Here is a 15,779-nt window from a genome sequence, read left to right on the forward strand (position 1 = left end):
CATGGACACGAGGAGCATAAAATAAAAATAAAAAAATATATATATCAGATTTCATTGGCTCGTCTGGGCCGAGGGCTTTGAAGTTTGGGAGGATGGTTATAAAACTGCTGAGGTTCCGAGTTGCTCACGAGACTTCTGAGCGCCGGCAGCTCTTCGGGGCTGACTTACAAGTGTCCCCCTGGTAGATGGCCGTCGCACCCCGGTCCTCTCACTTCTGTCCAACCAGCCGGGGCCTGCTCCCCCAGGTCTGTGCAGAACTGCCTTTCCTGGACTGCGTACAGACACTGCTGCATAAGGGATTCTCAGACATCCCCAGAAGGTGAAAGGATCTCAGAGATAACCCACCAGGCCAGCCAGTTGAGGGCTTGGGGGTGATAGGAGAGATTCCCAGTGCAGAGGCAGAAGCGCAGGGTGGCTTGTGGGTGCCCCTACACAGCGCACTGGCGTGTTTCCAGCGAGGAGCGTGGCTCTGGTTAATGTTAGGGATCAACTACCTTTAAAATAAACTAGAGAAATGAAAGCCTGATTCCTTTTTCCTTCTTACAGGCTCCTGCCCAAGATCGTTCAGGTTCAGAATGGCCACTCCGCTCTCACCCCAGACGGATCTTTCCTTTAAGAGCCAACCACTTCCAAAAGGTAACAGCTAAGAAGTTCCTAATGAAGACTTAACCTGGGTGTTAGCTCCCCACCCAACACACACACACACACACACACACACACACACATCAGCCTGACAGGATGGGCTCTTCCCGGAGCTTCCATAACTCCCAGTTATTCCCTAAACCATGGCACCTGTGGTAGCGTGGCACTCAACAATCTGGGTGAAGAAGCATTTGGAAAATGGGATGGCTGAAGCATAATATGGTAGCATGGGACTGGGAGAAATTTAGAGTGGCTCTCAGGTTTCCCGTGGTCATGGGTCAACGTGATACTGCCATTTACTGGGAGAGGTAGAGATTTGTGATGGATGAGAGAGGATTGCCTACTTTTTTATATAGCCTTTTAGCTACGCTAACCATTTATCACTTAGGCTGTATCTCCTTACATTGCTAGTCATATTTTTCAGCCTAGCCTGGTGGTTTCCACCAGTTAGTGACCCGGAAACACCAGTTAATCACTCTGGGGGTGGTGCTCCCCTCAAACCTGGGCAAGATGGACCTTGGATATCAGGCTTTAGAGTGCTTCTCTCTGGTCCTCTCCAGCTGCACTCCTCTCTGCAAGGTGACGAGCTCGCAGGATTATGGGAGTGAGCCCAAGCAGAGTCTTTGCCCTTACTTCTAGACCATGTTCCATGCATCCTGAGCATGCTTCCTAGGCCAGTGCAGGGTTCCCCCAGCTCCAGCTCTGTATGGACAAACTATACTGTGCATGACTCGTAGGTGCACATTTGGGCCTCAGGAGTGGTTGAGGTGAGCATAGGGATGGCTGTTTGCAGGGATAGAAGGTGAAAAAGTCTAGATGTGCAGTCTGCATAGATGTGGTGTGGTTAATCCAGCCTATGTAGGAAGTGAGAGTGTTATGTCACAAGGCTGGATTTGGGAACTGAAGTCCAGCCTTCTCCATACCTTCAAGTTCCAGTGGAGAATTCCAAGGACTCCAAAAAATTTAATTTGGAATCTGAATTTCTAGGTTATTATAACCGTGTATTCACCAAGGTAAGGGGATAGATCACCTTTTTTTTTTTTAGAATAGATTGTTATCTTGATATAATTTAATATTTAGATGTGTGGTTACATGTACTCTTGCCCTTGATCCTGAAATGTCAGAGGTGGTCTGACCGGGGCCACTAAGAAACACTTTATAATTTACAAAGCTCGCCTTGCAGAATGTGGCCATCACAGCTCCCAGTGTTGAACCTCATGAGGTTCTATCATGGAGAATTGGCATTTCGGTGGGTCTGAGACATGGAAAGAGACATGTCATGGGTTCAGGAAGTTGGACATCAGGAGGAACCTGGTTCTTTTCTCCTAAATTATTTTGGTCTCTCACTATTTCAGACTCAGTCCCACTATCTACAAGCTTAACTATTCTCTGATCCTATCATGTTAATTTTCCTTCTTTCCTTTGAAATAATAACATTATAGTATTTGATTTTGTTTGTCTCTCCTCACCCTACCCCCTGGGTGTTGTACTGAATTTCTTCGTGTTTGTGTAAACTGTGCTCCTCGTCCACATTCTGTCCATCATCGGGAGGGTTAGACTACTTTATTTCCCTTCCAGTTTTAGTAACGTCTGTATTTCTCAAATCTGAAGCATTGCTTTGATTGTTTTCTGCTTCTCTCACCTTTTCCTTCCGTTCTCTCTGTCTTTCCTTTGCTAGTTCTTCATTCATGTCGAGCGGAGAGCAGTGCATCTGAATAGAGCAGGACCACTTGATTTTCTCAAAATACACTGGGCAGAAATGCCCAGACCAGAGTACAGAGAGGTATCTCCAAGCTTTAAAGGGAGCCTTTGAAAAACCAATGTACGCAGGTGAGACCAGAGCAGGATTGTCCATCATCCCCTGATTTAGGAGGCTGTCAGGCAAAGAGGGAAAGAGAAGGTGTTTGTTGGGAAGGAGAAGGCCGAAAAGATGACACTGAGGTGAGTGCAAGAGAAGAGTTTGAGAGAACCTGGGAGGCAAGGGGACATTCATAACTGATAGCTGAGTTTCTGTGAAGAGTCACTGGGTTGCAGCATTATATTCCTTTCCTGCTCATCTCTTTAGTTGCTACAGTGACATGGAAGTAAACGGCCACTGCAAAGACAGCTCCTTCAGCAGATCCTTAGTGAAAGGCATCTGTCTGCCCACCTGACGCCTCGACAAGGAAGTGGGAGGTAGTTCCTACTCTCACGATGTTTACCGTGATCCTGGGGCACCAACATGCACACACGTGCAGATACTATGGGCTCGAGTTGTTTTCTCAGAACAGGCAAAGGATAAATCTCAACCTCACCTGTCTTATGGTCTTCATTGACTTTTGTCCCACAGGGAAATGGGAAGGAGGTCTCTTTTCTGCACAGCCAGGACAACACACACAAATGTATGAGTGATTGTCATTTAGAGCATGCCGTAACAATGGGTTTTGTTACAGGAATGGAGGGAAGGGAGAGGGCAGGGCAGGAGTCAGGTAGCCCAGCTCTTCTCCCGCTGGAGAATGGAGGAAAGAAGATTGATATATGGGGGGGGGGGGGGTGGAGGGAAGCCGTTAGATGTCATGGGACATGATGGCCTCTCTTGGCTGCAACTTGGAAAAGGCAGATGTGTTACAGAGGTACATGGGGTACTGGAAGGACACGGGAGTTCTGTCCACATTCCAGCTGGGACTCTAGGATAGAGCATCGCTTCTTGGCTGTTCTCACTCTGTTCATCCACACCCTTCTATCCTAACCCCACCTTACCAACTTCAAATGCTGCTGTATGAACGTGAGCCTGGCTCCCCAGCCTGGTTAGGCAGAGAGAAGTCCTTCAATTTATCTTTCACAGGTCACTCTCATATCCTGTGTGCTCAGGAAAGACTCAGAAGTCCCTGTGTCTTTTTTAGAAGGGATTTAGAGGGCAGCTGAGTTGTGATCCAGTTGGATTGTGATAGCACATCATAAGCCTACCTGAGACAAGATAGCTTTCAGCAGAAGCTGGGGATTGGACATCAGCCAGGGGTCAGTGGAAGGTGTGGCAGGTCCAAGGTAAAGGGAGGTATAGAGAGAAAGCTATAAGACCTTGATACAACCGAGAGAGAAAAGGTTATGAGTTATACCAGCCACAGTTTTCATCCATGACCACTGAAGGCAAGACGCATTTTGAATATCCCTACCCCCTACACCCAGTTCACTTTAATTTTCAGGAGAGTTCTATGACAGAGTTAGCCTACATTCAGAGTGGGTTGGGGTCTGCGGTCAACACGGAAATGGTTTTCCTACTGAAGATGAAAAGATACAGGAAATCAGCTCTGTCATCCAATTTATGGTGGCCACAACCATCCCACTTTCGGCTAGACTTTGGGAATTTGAGCTAGCTGCCCACCCAAAGAGGGGATGGACCCAGTGATCAAGCCCATAGCTGGGACTAGCACACAGCAAAATAGCAAAACAGGCAGGGGTAAACTGGCCAGGTGACAGGAACAAGAGAGCTTAATCTGATTTTAACAGAAATGGGGATTTTATTTCCCTCAAAAATAACAGAAATGGTAAAAAAAAAAAAAAAAAGAAAAAGAAAAAGGGTCACTGCAAATGCCCTCCCTCCACCCCAATTCATGCCTTGTGGCTAACTTTTAGCTCGGTGCTGATATGGGCATCCTCAGTTTCTCTTCAATTGTACTTAAAGAATACATTGGCTTATTGCAAAGTACTCCACAGGCACAAACGTAAATTCTGGTCCGTATACACAAAATGCTCACAATTAATTATGTCAAGAAAATGAAACTCACAAATATTCACAGTTAGGCACCACAAGAAATAGAAGTAAAAGGGTAAGGCATGCGGCTGGCAATCAGGTTACAGGGACAGGATTAAGATGTGCTTCGCTAGTGACTGCCCAAGACAAGAAAAGGTGGACTCCGGCAGGGCGCAGCCAATGGCCAGGACCCTGGAGAGATGACATCAGCTTGCGGGGTTGGTGGGGTTTACCCTGAAGAAAAAAACTAGATGAAGGGTAGAAGCAGGCAGTCACGGGGCGGCCAGATGAGCTACAGAGGATGCAATCAATCAGAAATATGGTGCCGCTTACCCCAGCTTGAAACTCCTTGCTTAGGTATCACACTGTCAACTGGCCCAGCTACCAATAAGGCGGGCGACACCATGGGGTGGGAGAGTGACAACCCCCTCACCGCACTCCTAGCTTCAAAGAGGGTATTTGCAAGTTGGGAGGGACAGCCCGGGTTTGCCTCCAATCACAAGAGCAGCTTGCAGATGCCACCTGGTATTAGAGTTGCTGGAAGCTGAAATTCTGTGATAAAACTATGGGTGTTTTCGTGCAATTCACCTGCATCAAGACTTCACCAAGTATAAGTAGCGACCGTGATCCAATCACAAATAATAAGGGTGGGATGGAGGTGGGAAGGAATCTGCGAAATGAAAAGCAATTCCAACGAGATTGAAATACCATGTCCCATTCAATTCATGATATGAACGTGCAGCGAAAGGTGTAAACATTTTATTCTTTGAAATTGGGCTTGTGAAAGAACGCCAAATTGTCAGCTGTCCACAGTGACCACTTGTCTCAGTCCAGCTCTGAATAGAAGGAACACCTGAGCTGGGTGTTAAACAGAGAGCATGATGTCAAAGTGCAAATAGTCCAGATAAATAATAAGGCAAGAGGAGTGGATTTCTGATGGGGAGGACTCATCTGGTCTGGACTTCTGCTCCCTAGCACATGAAATTTGGGGAGTTCTCATGGTGGGGCTTGCTGGGCTCATTTGCCAAGCAGAAAAGCCCTAACTAATGTCCTTCTTCGGCGAGGATGTACCCCCACCCCGAACCCACCCCCTGCCCCAGATCTCGCAGCTTAGCTTTCCTGTAGGCGTTGGCCACACCCTGGGATGGCTTGGAGACCAAGATAGGAGCTGTGAAGTCAGGCAGGTTTGGGCTTGAGTCTTGGCTCCATCCCTTACCGGTTGTGGACATGAGCCAAATATACTCATCCTTTTTTAGAAAGTCTTCAGTGTCCTCATTTAAAAAATGAGAATAATATCAAAGACCATGTAGAGATATTATATTGCCTGAAATAACACAATTAAAGCATCTATCACCTGGGGAGAACGCACTGAGTGGTAGCTGTGATCATTACTATTTCAGTTTTGTCTTCCTCACTGCAAAAATGGTGAAGAACAGCAATTCTTTCTGCTACATCCAGGCTTTCCCTGCCTGGAGTATTGAATAGCAGGTACGCATCTGATAGATTTTTAAATGGTCATTTTCTTGGCATATCTTGACATTGTCCCATTTGATAATTTACCCATTTGCCCCAGAAAAAAATCACCAAAACATGACTGAAGATGGGTTTTCACGACCTAGGAATCAATTGCCATAGTAGGAAATCTACTTGCACATTTTGTTTTTTATACTCTAGACTACGGTGGCTGTTGATTTTGCTGGCCCGTTATGCCTTTCCATCATTCTTTGAGTGACATCTCTTCCTTTTAGTTATAGGATTAGAGTTTGACCCAGGCCTGGCCATTCACAGTCCTCCATCCACTTGGCCATTGTGCTTGGCCCAACACATAGCCATGTGACCCAAGCTGGGAGAAAAAAAAAAAAAAAAGCTGTTTGATTCCTCTGAAGCTAAATCTGTTTTATCTGGTGCCATCAGATGCCATTTCTTTTTTTTTTAAATTTTTAAAAAAATTTTATTTATTTATGATAGTCACACACACAGAGAGAGAGAGAGAGAGAGAGACAGAGACACAGGCGGAGGGAGAAGCAGGCTCCATGCACCGGGAGCCCGACGTGGGATTCGATCCCGGGTCTCCAGGATCGCGCTCTGGGCCAAAGGCAGGTGCTAAACTGCTGCGCCACCCAGGGATCCCCAGATGCCATTTCTTTATCATAGGAAGAGCACCTTGATGCTAGTACTAAGAGCTAACATTAGTTGAATGCTGACTATGGACAAGTAGTGTTCTAAGAATTTTATTTGTGTTATCCTACTTAATCCTGTTCAGGTTTTCTATTTCTTCCTGTTCCAGTTTTGGTAGTTTGTGGTTTTCCAGAAATGCGTCCATTTCTTCTAGATTGCCTAATTTATTGGCATATAGCTGCTCATAATATGTTTTTTTTTTCATAATATGTTTTTAAAGGCATTTGTATCTCCTTGGTATTTGTTGTGATCTCTCCATCTTAATCCTGACAATATGCTCATCTTGTAGATAATTCCATGATAGATAAGGACATTCAAGCACTGAGAGGTAAAGCGACTTGTTCCACATCACATAGCTAGAAAGTGATGGAGACAGACATAGAATCTATGTAGTTGGTGTCATTAATCTCTTGGCCGGTAGTTCTCAGTTGGTGGCAGTTTTCTTCCAGGGGATGTTAAGCAATGTCTGGAGATATTTGTGGGGGTTGAAATATGCGCAGGAAGCATCACTGATACCTACAGAGGAGAGGCTAAGGACGCTGCTAAACATCACACAATACACAGAACAGCCCCCACTCCTGCACACACACCACAAATAATGATCAAAATGCAAATAGTCTCGAGTTTGAGGAACTCTACTGCAGGTTATTCGAGTTCCCAAGTCCTGATGGACAGAAGTGACAAAAACACCCAAATGATGCCAGTGCTAGTCCCCGAGGCTCACAGTATCACGAGCCAACCTCAGAACCTTCTCAGCTATCTAGGCCAGAGATGCGCTTTATGTTGAATACAGTTTTGAATGAGGTGTTTTTCCGGGGTGCAATCAGGAGAACCCTGACTAACGCATATACAGCTCTCCTTCTTACACTACTCCGGTCACAGATGTCTCAAAAGATGTGTATGATTCCCCATGTGCCGCCGATTTTCTACCGACCATCAGGATTATAGGGACTGTTTTTCTCTCTACATATCAAGAAGCTTAATTAGCACTTTTGGGAAAATGTGATAGTGATGAGCTATAAGCCATCACACTTATCACATGGGTCAGGGTGGAAATGATCCTCGACAGTGTTTTTCTCTACCTTTAATTTAGAAATTATGATTCAGTGAGAGAGACTTTCTCAGACACTTAGACTTAGAGGCAAATGCATGCTCAACACATCTGCTCCGGGAACCTTTCTTATGTACATTTTACTTTCTTATCTTTGCATCCGCTTTGGAATTCTTTCTAATCCTATGTGCATAATAATAGACTCATATGTTCTACAAACCACAAATAAGTCCACGTGTCTGTGTGCCTGAAGGTCAGCAAACTACTTTCTTTTTTAGGCATAATCAAATGATTACCCGCACCTAGAAACAACTAGAAACAACTGGAGAGCTGGAAATGAAGTCTTTATGTAATACCTAGGATATCTGCAAATTTAGGAAATGTAGAACAGACCTGGGAAGTAGACAATAAGCTCCCATCAGTATATGGGATGCTAATATTTGTTTAAAAGTCTCAAACTTGGGACACCTGGGTGGCTCAGAGGTTGAGCATCTGCCTTTGGCTCAGGTCATGATCCTGGGGTCCTGGGATCAAGTCCTACATCAGGCTTCCTCCATAGAGCCTGCTTCTCCCTCTGCCTATGTCTCTGCCTCTCTCTCTGTGTCTCTCATGAATAAATAAATAAAATCTTTAAAAAAATACCCTCAAACTTAGGATGTCTGCTATATATTAGGCATGTCACTTGTAGCAATGAGGTGAACATTTTGATACTTAAGAATAATATATCTTATAGGCAAATCCGTGTGTGTGTGTGTGTGTGTGTGTGTGTGTGTGTGTGTTTTAACAGGTCTGGGTTTTTCATATACAGATACTTTAAATTATGAAATAAATCCTTAAGTAAACCAAATCTTAAAAACAACTAATTGAATTAAATTGAACTCTTTAGATGCTCTTAATTGTTTTTTATGGGGTATGTGGCTTTAAAACATTTCACATTGTCCACTGATGCTAGAATGTGTTTGGTTTCTTACTCTTAAGGCCTTTCATCTAATTAAAACAAATGATCGAAGATCTCTGTTTTATAATGGAGACACTAAATAATTCTCAAATAGACTTCTTTGGGGTCGCAGAGATCATAAAAAGATACAAATGAGTTTCCCCAGCCCCACTGAGACCACTGTGGATGGCATCAAGTAACTTCTCATCAATGCCAACCATGTCCTTGGATGGCATTTTCTAGGTATTATATTTTTCTCTCTTTGTTTTACTTGTACTTCTTTTACTTGTAAACATTTCCTTTTGTTAAAACAACTTTGTAAAATGATGTCTCCCATCATCTTTAAACTTGGTGAGCACAGATGTTAAAATTCACTATCTTATATTGTTTTGTGTGAGGGTATCATTGTATTCCAATTAGATAAATGTAAGGGGTTCTTTTAAATCTAACAATCTTCTATCTATATGTTCCATTAAAATCTGCTGGATAGTTAATGGGCAGCATGACAGAAGGGGAAAACTATAGCTGGGTTTTAATTGTATTTATTAGTTGTGTACACTGGAAGAGGTGCACTGAGTCCTCAGTGGCCCCCATTGGTAATAACACGCTAATGTTTCTGAGCATGGAAGATTAACTAGTACCAGACTTAGAGAGTGCAAACAACTGGTGAACTGGACAACATACATGAAATAACCGTTTTCAATTGATGGACACCAGGCAATGCAGAACCGTGATCCCTCGGAAAAAGAAACCAGTGAGCTAAGTCCTATAATGGCCCTGACTTTCAGCCTAGAGGCATGTAACAGACCACGGAAAAGGAGGGAAATAAAGGATAGAAACTGACATGAAGAGACAGATGTTGGAATTTGTGATGCAGAGTGGTATAGAGGAGCAACACAGAGAACAGCTCTAGGACTCTGTTAGGGGTCTTTATGAGTTTCTGGCTAGAAATTGCACAGGGGATCTCCAGGTTGCTCAGGAAAGAAACACTGGGTGCTGCCAGCTGAACAACCCCCAGACTTCACCGAGCACTGGAAGACTTTCATGTTTGCATCAATAGGTTGGAGAGAAAAAAAAAATCTAACATCAGGAAAGGAAGAGGTGATACCACTGTATATCCAAAATTCATTAAATATATATTAAGGTAATATAAAAAACATTAAGCCAATAAAGTTGACAACTTAGATGAAATAGATAAGCTGTTTAGAAGACAGAAATTACCAAAACTGACACTTAGAATAAATAGGAAATATAAATAGCAGTATATGTGTTAAAAGAATTGAATTGGTAATTTAAAAATGTTCCCAAAATAAAAATTCTAGGCCCAGATAGCTTCGCTGGTGAGTTTTGTCAATCATTAAAGAAAGACATGGTACCAATTTTATGCAAATTCTTTCAAATACCAGAGGAGGAGAGAACATTTTCCAACAGAACTTATGAAGTCATTATTACCATGACACCAAACCAAGACAGACATTATAGGAAAAAATTATAGATCAATATCCCTCAAGAGCATAGATGCAAAATTGAACAAAATGTTTGCAAATCAAATCTAGCAATTATATGAAACGGATATACATGATGACCAACTGGGTTTTATTCCCAAAGTGCAAGATTAGTTGAACATTCACTAATCAACATAAAATCACCACGCCACCAGAATAAATGAGGTAAGTTGTGTGTGTGTGTGTGTGTGTGTGAGGGATTCATAGTACCTGCAGAAAAAATGTCATCAAAATTCAACATCCATTCCTGATATAGTCAGCAAACTAGAAATAGAAGGGAATTTCCTCAAATTGAGGAAGATAAGTATCAGAAAACCTGCATGACAAGGCCCCATTTTCAGGTACTCAGACTTCCATGGAACCAATGACTTATCTTCTCTGATCCTATTGCTTGATACGTGCACCTGCTCCAGTGTGGGCCTCATCTTTGTGTGAGTAATGACTTAATAGGGTCTACCTAGACTTGCTGTCAATGAACCTAGGTTCATAAATCGGCAGCACTGGAACACCTGGGTGGCTCAGCAGTTGGGCGTCTGCCTTCGGCTCAGGTCGTGATCCCAGGATCTAGGATCGAGTCCTGCATCAGGCTCCCTGCACGGAGCCTGCTTCTCCCTCTGCCTGTGTCTCTACCTCTCTTTCTCTCTGAGTCTCTTGGGAATAAATAAATAAAATCTTTAAAAAAAAATCTGCAGCACTGATTATCGCAAAGATTGTCTACCTTAACAGTTATTATTCTCATGTTCAATTCTGATATTTCCAAATAATCTATAACTTCTCTGAATGCAAGGACCAATTACACAACTCCTCTACTGCTGTTCCCAAATCTTGTATTTATTATAGCTACACACTTAACAAATGCTTTGTGGTTGATGATGATGGTGTTGATTTAATTTGTTGTAGCCAATAGCATGGTATGAGTTAGAATTTTAGATAATTGTGAGCAAAGATAACAATCGTATTGTTATATCAAACCTTCCATGGTTTAAAAGTGCACGTGTTCTGATTATAGACGTTTTGATAAGAACAGGTGTTGAAGCACCCCGGGTAAAGATCCATCACTTTCGGAAGCATGGACTTTAGTAACAGAAATGCCAACCAGTGATGCATCTCAGGGAATAAATATTTCATGCCCATAGATGCTTTCAAGAAGAAAACATGGGTTATTAAGTAATATGCAAATTATTAATAATGTGAGCCTGATTCACATTAGTGTTTTCTCAGTAATCTCTAAGTGTGGCTAATTTTCAGCAGTATTCCAAAATATATGAAAGCTACCACTTAAATATGTCCTCTCTAGATGCCAAATACAGTGATAGGTTTCTATTCTATTTTCCATTTTCCTTAGTGTATTGTTGAAAAGTGATATTCATACCCATTAGACAAATGTAGTTGGAATTGTTGCAGTTATATATAACACATCAACACCTGCTTGTTTCTTCTCATTAAAAATGTGATATGTACTGAAATCTGGTTGCATTTGAAAGGGTGAAAATGCATATCAAAAGCAAATCAAAGATTTTGTAAAAGAGCAGTGGTGCAAACCTCTGAGAGTATCACTTCTTGAAGATGATGTATTGAAATCTGTCCTTTCTATGAATTTCCATGCACAGCCTCTTTAACTGGTGAAGGCTCCCTCTCCTAACCTGATGGGTTTTTAATGGATGTGTTGGGGGATAAGGTGTAGGGCTTTCATTTATGTGACCTTTCCAGTAGTAGGTGAATAATGAGAGTATTCAACAAACATCTTTTTGACTGCCGCATCTTATCCTGCATCACTGTGGAATTCACTCAAAGGACACTTGGACTGCACTGGCATCACAAATTTGTGAAAGACGTAGTTTCCGTGTATCCAGAACCTACCTGTGTTTTTCAGGGTGGTGCAGCTAGAAGAAATGAAGCTGCTTCAAGAAGTATGACCTTTCCATGATGATAAGGGTTTTCAAAGGGGGGTTTAAACAGGTCTTGGTTATCTCTAGTTGGACCCAAGAAGACATGGGTTAATGATTACTGACATAGGCCACTCACGGTGCATTTTCATGCCTGAACTATGTATGATCAAATCACAGAGTTTTTTATTTTAATCAATGTGAATTGCTTATATGTTGCTTTCTTCGACTGCCCCTTTCCAAACATGATGCGGCAATCTATGATTTGGGTTATATTGTCCTTAGAAGGGTGTTCATATGATTTGGCTATTCATCCTTTCTTCTCAATAGTAAAAGCTATTTCTTTTTATTTAGCTTATTTCCTTCTGTTTATTAGATACAAGAATGTGGGCCAGTTATACTTTGGCTAAGAAATCAAAACACGAGAAAAAGACACAGGAAAGATTTTGTGTTTGAAATAATTAGACTGTAGGCTACTCACCGTTACAACCTCAAATCTGAGTGACTTTACACAACAAAAGTGACTTCTTGTTCATTTTAAAATGAAGAGAGGACCTGTATAGTCATTCAAGAGCTATGTTCCTTTCACATTGTGTCTCCACCACCCTCTAGGTCCTTAAAGATCTCTCCATTCAACTGGCACAGACATAAAGAACCAGAGTAAGGGTCATTTGGGGGAGTTTTTATGGACCAGGACATTTGCCAGGACCTTGTGATGATGGCCACAACTGAACTGCAAAGGAGGCCAAGAAATGCACTCTGTGTGACCCGAAGAAGAGAGGATACTATTTGTTGGATAACTAGCAATCAGTGCTACATAAATTGATATGCCAATTTCAGAACTACAGTGCAAAACTCAAAGACTCAGATAAAAATCCAAGCCCATCACTAGAGCCTTCTATGAAAAATTGTGTAGGATGTTTACTCAATGAACCACTTGGTCAGCGACATACAATGAAGTTTCTTCCACAGTATGCTGGATATGAGTAATCAAAGAATCACATATCTTCACTCTCATCATCCATTCTTTCGTTAATTGGGAATTGATTAGCAACCACATTTCTTGAGTTCTAGAGCTCCCAGGCTTAAGGCAGTATTAATCTTGAGTGTGAAGCTATATATCCCTCAAGCCAAGATTCTTAGAGTTCATCATATAATTAAAACATCTCCAAAATAGTCATCATGTTATATTCATAGTAGTAAGTAAGGCTACGCCAGAGGCTACAGAGCTGTGGGGGAAAAAATAGGGGTCATTCTCCTTTAAATAAAATGTGGCATATTTTCTACTAAAAATGAAATTTTTTTGAAATAATAGGTAAGCTGTCCTTGTTATTCATAAACATCTTATTTATGCATCTTCACTGTTGTGATAAATTAGCTGGGTTTGTTTTATATTTCCCTACAGTTTACTTTAAATAATCCTTCACAGTCATTCACCACAAGACCACATAAGGTTCTTTTTTTAATACCCAGAATGCTGAAATAGCATTTTGAGCACAGACTGTAATGCATAACAAGTGTATTATTTCTTCCTGGGAATGCCATGCAAAAACTTGTTCCTCTCATATTGTCTGTTTTTAGTTTAATTCCTTAAGGCTTCTCTGTATTTTAAAGGGTGATATACTTTGACCTTACAACCACAAATCACCCCCATCTTTCCTTCCCCTACGCTCCCTATCAGCCACATTCTAGCGTAACCATATCCTGAATTTCATTGCCACAAAACACTGACCATTTAAATGAGATTATTAACATAAGACACTGCTCACTCTTTGTCCTCTAATATCATCTTTTAGTTTTTCAACCACACCCAGAAAGCCTGCTCTATTTCTTAAGAAGCATTCACTCCTTCCTCCCACCTGCCTCTCCCAATCCAACAGGGCTGATGTCTGTGACAAAAGGTGACTTAAAAACAAAACAAAACAAAACAAAACAAAACAAAACAAAACAAAACACGTGAATGCTGATTTTCAATTCTAACATCCGCCAACCACCCAGAATCCATGCACCCATCCCACTACCACGATTGTCACCTATATGCGCATCTACAATCCATTATCATAGAGGAGACACCTGTTAAAGGAGATGTATTTGATCTATTTGAGTTCCACTTTAGGGGTGTCTTCTTGTGTTGCAGACCTGACTGAGACTGAGGAGCATAAACGTGTTAAAGTGCTTACTCATCTTTTTAAGTGAAAGGCTGTAGAGAATTCTATGAAGTCATTCATTCAAAAGCATATTGAGTATGCTTGGTGAAGCAACTTGAAGATGACAAGTAAGACCTACAATCTGATTCTTGGAGTTCACTGCTAAGTGGGAAGAGACAGCCACATCAGGAGTAGGAATGCGGTAAAGGCTGTGGGGGTAGGTGCAAGACCCACACAATTCCACATTTCTTTGCTTTTCCCTGTTATTCCCTCTGGCCCAAATGACCCTCCACTTTCAATTTTAAAACATTACTCATCTTGTGTTATATTCAGTATTTGGATGTCCTTAATTCATGCCCCACCCTGCCAGGAAGAAGCACCACTTCCTTGGTACTAATAGTAACTTCCTGTGGAGCCTACATTATCTATGTTATCATAATGTATCATAATCACCTGGTCACATACCTCCTTCCCTGTGGGAGTCCTAGAAGCCGGGGTCACTTCTTACTAATTTTATATCACTGGTGCCTAGGACAGTATCCAGAAAACAGCACATCTATATATATATATATTTGAACTGAACAAATCCCATCAGGCAGGACAAGCCAGGGAATATTTATACAAAGGATGATATTTGGGGAGGGAAGAGGGAGAAATATACCCCAGACGTGAGACCAGTATGTGCAGAGGCACAAAGATGTGGGAAATACAGAACAGGGGCAGGGTGGGAACAAGGACTCAGCATTTCAGTGTTTCACAAGCATGCAGTAGGCGATGGGAAGGAGATGTAGGAGTGTAGGAAATGAAATTGCTGAAGTGGGTAGATGATAAAGGTTTTCATAGAGCAACGTTCTGAGAGAAAACCTAATTCAAAGCTTTGGTCCTTAAGTTTTTGAAGAGTACAGAGCCCTTCGAAATTTCCAAGCATCCATACACCCTTCCACAGAAAATAAGCAACTTGAATGCACAAGCACTGTCATTATTCTGGGGGCCTGGAAATACCCAAAATCCATCCAGGGAATCCTAGGAGAGGGGAAAAGTTTGCTGAGCTTTTGCCTTCTCAGTAGAGAGACCACTTATTTTCTGGTAATCACTTATTAATGACTCCGTTGTCTTGCCACTGGGACTTTGCCCCCACATGTCATCTGTCCATCAGTATGTTAGGAACCTACGTACCTGGAAGCTTAGCAGAAAGGACCCAAAGAAGCCACACAGCCTGGGCTAGCCTAGGCCCAAGCTGATGATGGCCAAAGAATTCTTGTAGCTCAGTTCATCGCAATGGAACACCGCTGAGGAGGTTGAGACCCACATCTTGGTGTGATAAGCCTTGTGATCTTTGTGGAGCATCCTGGCTACTCAGCTTCTGAAGAAATGACTAATCCTGAGTCAGATCCTAAAGTTTGTCCAACCCCTCACTCTATCTCCCATACCGTGAAGGGGTTATGGGGAGGTATGGCTGGGTATGAAAACAGACTCTGACACTAAACTTGGAAACTTATGGATGTTTTCTATTTAAGCCTCACATCCCTCCATCTCCTGCTGTGTATCTATTTTCCATAAACGTTTTTCATTCTGCAAACTTTTCATGAGACCCGTTATTGTTTATCCCTACGCTGTATCTTAGATTAAGATCTTTTATAAGCTAAAGAATTCTCTGAGGCAAGAGTATTTATGCAGAAATATTAAATAGAATATCATTCCAT

Source organism: Vulpes vulpes, chromosome 16 (assembly GCF_048418805.1).
Source record: "Vulpes vulpes isolate BD-2025 chromosome 16, VulVul3, whole genome shotgun sequence".
Taxonomy (NCBI): Eukaryota; Metazoa; Chordata; class Mammalia; order Carnivora; family Canidae; genus Vulpes; species Vulpes vulpes.